Raw genomic sequence first — 5360 nt, 5'->3', positions numbered from 1 at the left:
CTATAATGCTTAGGCCATACGGCTTTGCATTGTGATGCTTATACCTCACGGCCATTATAAGATACAACGATCTTAAGGATCGGATCATGATGCAATCCGGTTTATATAACCATCCGGATACTAGGCCACACGGTCACTTTGATATGCACTAAGCCACACGGCTTTTAATCAATCAAGGGCACAAGGCCGCAAGTATGAACAATGTATTAGGCCTTACGGCCATATACAAAACGGGATCTAGATGCATTCAATCCTATTTCTTAGTTGCATATCTATTATGTTTTAGAATTAAATAATCTAGCAACCTAACTCTCATTCAATATGTAAATTCTTTAAATAAATCTTTCAAGCTTTAAGTAATGAGAGATTTAAGGTTTCAAGGCCTTTAGGAATTCGAGATTAGGGTTTTTAGTTTAAACAAGATTCGGATTCAAGTTTTAAAAACAATTCTAATCATAGCTCTAGGCGATCAATCAAACACTCAAGTTTCAAATCAAAATTAAAAACCGATTTTCCAAAATTAGGGTTTAGGGAATTTCGAAAACTTTGATCTTTGATCAAGGGGATTTGATTTGAGATTCAAAAACCTTTAAGGTTCTGATTTTAATTGATCAATGGATCAATCTCGTTTTTAGGTTTAGATCGAACTTATAGAGCTTTGATTTACTCATAGGGGATTGATCTATTTAACCTATGGCTTTTAGTTTTAGAGATTATCTTTTAGGGTTTCAATCTTTACAAAACAACCAAATTCGATTCTTGTTTTCAGAATTCGAATTACCTTTGTTTTGTAGGGTTGAACCGGACCACCAAAGTCAGATGAACCTCTAGTTGCACACGGACGCGAGCTGGCTCCTTATCGGGTCGCAAGCTGGGACGGGACACAAGCTGTTTGGAACGATCTTGCGTCTGGTCACGGATGTGTGCTGAGGTAGTCAGACGCGATCGGGACGGATCTTCTTCTTATCTAGTTCGCGAGCTGCTGCCTTTGCAAGCGGCTGATCTGAATTGCGAGCTGGCTGTGATTTGAACGTGGGCTGGCTCTGTTGTGAACATGAAAATGCGAATGTCTAGGATCAGGAACGCTTAAGGGCTTTAGCTGATCGGGTGTTTGCAAGCCGGAACGGAAGCAAGAACAAGTTAGGGTTCTTCGGGATTAGATCTTTGCACCAACTCCTCTCAGCTCATGAAATAAAAACAAGGAGTATTAGATTACATGAACACCATAATCTGAACAAGATATCATCAAACAACTAAGGTATGATAAACCTATCTTTCACAGGATTTGAATTTGGCTAGAAAATCTTGTTGGTTCAGATTAGGGTTCCAAAAGATCAAGACGGCGCCGCGTATTGTTTCTGCGAGTGTGGGCGCGTCTGAGATCGAATCGATGAATGGTTAGTGCTGATAGATTCGTCTCGTTAAGAGCTTCAATTTGATATGTGGGTCGTCGTCTGGTTCCTCGGGGTTTGAGAGATAGATCGATTTTAAGTTACGCCTGATTTAGGGTTTATGTGTGACGGATTTTAGGTTAGGTTTTGTCTCAGGGTTGGAGTCTATAGTGGTGATAACGTGTTGTAAATAGAGAGTTTAGAGACTGAATATTTCTGTGTTTTATTAATGATCAAGGGGGTTCCTTTATAAAAGGATTACAAGATGAAGATAAATGGAAAGTATCCAAAATCCTAAACTTACTAGGATTACGAAAACTACTAATACATAATAATGGAAAGATTACATCTGCTAGGAAAAGGAAAGGGTTTCCTTTTCTCCAAGCTTTGTGGCCGTCTTTCTCTTTCCTAAAGTCGGCTCTCTCTCTCCTCTCTCTAGGCTTCGGCCATCTCTCCATCTTCTAGGTATTGGGCCGGTCTTGGACCGGGTCTGGTTAATGGCAATTCATTCCATGATTTATAACAATTTATAGGATATAATGAGAAATTTGGCCACATGACTATAGGCAACACAAAAATTAACATTCTAACCATAGCATCTATTAGGGTACAATATATTATATATTGTTATGCAAAATATCCAAAACACCCCATCATGCGCGTGAAATAGAGTAGGGTCCATGTTCTCTTCACTTTATATTTTCCCTGAACAGTTTATTTTCCCTTCGAACAACAAAAAACTGACAAAGTTTCAAGATTTGGAGAGCAAAAAAGTTGTCTAAGTTGGGGTAGATAAAAATTCAATTTATCGACATCCAATGGTGAAGAACTTTCGAAGTCGGCTATTTAAATTTAGGGTTACATAGCGAGGGTAATTGACGGAGCCAGATCGATTGCAGAGCGGAAAGAGAAGACATCAAGGTATGTGCTTTAACACCATAAGAGCAAAAAACATAAGTGTTCGAAGAAAATCTGATCTGGATATTAGGGATTTAAAGTGGAACCGTTGATTATTTTGAAGATCTGGGCGCAAGGGTTGAACATATGCGGAGGAGAAAGGTAACTTCTGACAACTGTTTGAGTTTCGGTACAGATATGAGTTTTAGATTTCATAAGAAAATCGAGAATTGTGGACATATGTGTGTTGGTTGGTCTGTTGTCTTGTTTGGTCTGTTGGCTTACACATGTTTCTGAATTTGGTTGGGGTGTGGAAACGTAAGTACCATTGTTGCCGTAGGGATGATGCCAAATGTACCAGCCGAAAAATTTAGAAAATATGACTATACTATATGGGCAACGTAAATAGTATAGGGTGCTATGTTGTATAGTCCACATGTTTTTGTACTATACAATTAAATAGTATAGTATTCCACCTGTTTATATTTGTTGTTTATGTTCTTCTGAATAGGTCTCCCTATGCATTTTGGTTTTTTTTTTTTAACTTACTACCGCTTTATTTAGGCCTTCACATTGTTTATTTTCATTGCATGGGCGGACCAAGAAACACAATATTTTCGGCAGAAGGCCAGCTTTATGGAGACTAGCGACATCGTGCACAACCAACAAGACAAAATTACACAGCTCAAAGCAGTGAACAATGAATTCCTACGTGAGAGAAATTATGTTCACGAAGGCTATAATCCTTCCGTTGATACCCCTAGGGCTTTCAAGGCTTCAAATCGAAATTCTCAAGGCTGCTGAGAGAGAGAAATTGCTCCGACAATTTATTGCCATTTCCTGAGCAGGGTTTTTTCGTAGCCACAACTATCATTGTCTCCACGGTTTTGAAGTAACTCGTCGAAGAATGGTCTTCCTCTGCATGTGTCTTATACTCGTTTTCACTTTCTATTCTCATGGTGTCTTTTGGGTTCCCGCAAAAAACCTATCATATTTTTTTCTCTTATGTTTTCTTTATTTGTGACTTAAATCATCTAGATGTGTTTGTATAATTACTTTCCATTTCATTACATAGCATGTTAGGCTTATGTACTGAATGTGTGATCATGTCATCTTTAACATATTCTATCTTGCGACTAGTAGAGAATGCATGGTCATCTTTTTCTTGCTTACCTTTAATAATTCTCTTCTCTTATTTGTGTCTACATAGCCTCAATCCATGTCATAACATTAAGGCCACTGCAACTTGTCTGAACGCATGTATTGAGGATTTGACTTCCTTACCTAAACTATACCATATATTATAGTATAGTTTTGTTTGGGTCACCGCTTATTTATATAATTGGAACCTTATTCAACCTCACATAAGAACGTGAAAACAAAGCAAACTTGGAGGTTTATGGTTGTTACCAAAATGTTGACTTACTAAATTGAATATAGGATAGTCTCGTTCCCGTGCATGGGTATATTGTACATTTTCGGGTCCCTTATGAATACACAGTTACCAATTGTTGTGACTTTGTGTGTGTCACAACTTGACTAAACTACATAGACTATAGTATAGTATTGCCTCCGCGCTTTTTCATAATCCAACATGCGGGTATACATGTTTTGTTACCTTAGGCCACCAAGTTTTCGTTCTTACGTGCACATGGTCTGCATGCATGTGGTTGTCATTTGTTCGTTTGAATCTGTGACCATACTATTGAGACTATAGTATAGTATAGTATATGCGTTTAGCATAAAAAATTTGTCCGGTTGTGCTTTTACTACTTTTATGTCTAGCTTTACTTGTCTATTTTTAGGATAAAACAGATTAGAGCATAAGACATTAATATAGCATGAAATGATGGAATTAATAGAAGCCACATAAACCTAATTGACGGAAAATAAAAAAAGCTTAAATTATTTAAGTTATGGGTTAGAATATCGATGTGACAGTCCTATACATAATAGAAAAGGTTAGTTTAAAACCAATTGAGCACATGTATTTTTAACTTCACTCCTCTTTTTCTAAGCACACGCGCTTGTAGGGTTATTCCTGGCAATATTGGACATAACCAGTCCCATCGAGGGCTTTCCACTGTAAAATGGCTATAAGCTTAATATTAGGGTCCAATATGAATATTCACCAAATTCACCCAGATATAATCACATGATTTTTCGTTGACTAAAACATAGACAGCAGTGTCAAATTACAACTATAAAGGTATATTCACAAAATGACCATACATTCGAAAATATTTAAAAAGATTCAGATACTTTTTAGGGCTAATTTGTGATATAACCAAAAAAAAGGTAAATTAGTTTTGTAGAAAGAAGATAGAGAGATAGGAAGATAGAAGAGGAAATAAGGTGTGATTTTGGTTATATAATGAATTATGGGTTTTTGTTTGCCAAAGTAGAGAGAAGAGTTGCGTTTATTGAATGGCTCTTGGCCGAATATATATTACATTGGAGATTAGGTTAAACCTAAGAGATATGAATAAGGAAACAAGATAACTTCCATAATAAGATATTGAATATTTCCAATATATGTGACTATATCATAATATTCCCCCTCAAGTTGGAGCGTGGAGGTCACAAACGCCTAACTTGCCAAGTAGATATGTAAACTACTGTCTTCTAAGTGCTTTGGTGAGTAAATCGGCAAGCTGCTCAGTTGTCCTTACATGTGATGTAGCAATGGTTCCTCTTTTTATCTCATCGCGAATAAAAACACAATCCTTTTCGATATGCTTCGTACGTTCATGAAACACGGGATTTGCTGCAATATGTAGAGCTGATTTGCCATCACAAATAAGTTTCATAGAGGTGTGATGACTGATGCCAATCGATTCAAGTAGCTCCTTTATCCAGAGAAGTTCTTGAACTGCAGCTGTCATGGATCTATATTCAGCTTCTGCAGAGGAAAAAGAGACACGATCTTGTTTTTTTTGTTTTCCACGACACTGGATAGTCTCCTAGAAGGACGACATAGCTGCTTAGGGAGCGTCGAGTTCTTGGACAAGCACCCCAGTCAGAATCACAATATGCTGTTACGCGGAGGTCAGAGGTTGACGAGAGTAAGAT

The sequence above is a fragment of the Brassica oleracea genome, chromosome C6 (genome assembly GCF_000695525.1).
Source record: "Brassica oleracea var. oleracea cultivar TO1000 chromosome C6, BOL, whole genome shotgun sequence".
In the NCBI taxonomy this organism is placed as follows: domain Eukaryota; kingdom Viridiplantae; phylum Streptophyta; class Magnoliopsida; order Brassicales; family Brassicaceae; genus Brassica; species Brassica oleracea.
The sequence above is the reverse complement of the archived record's forward strand: the minus strand, read 5'-3'. Positions refer to the sequence as shown.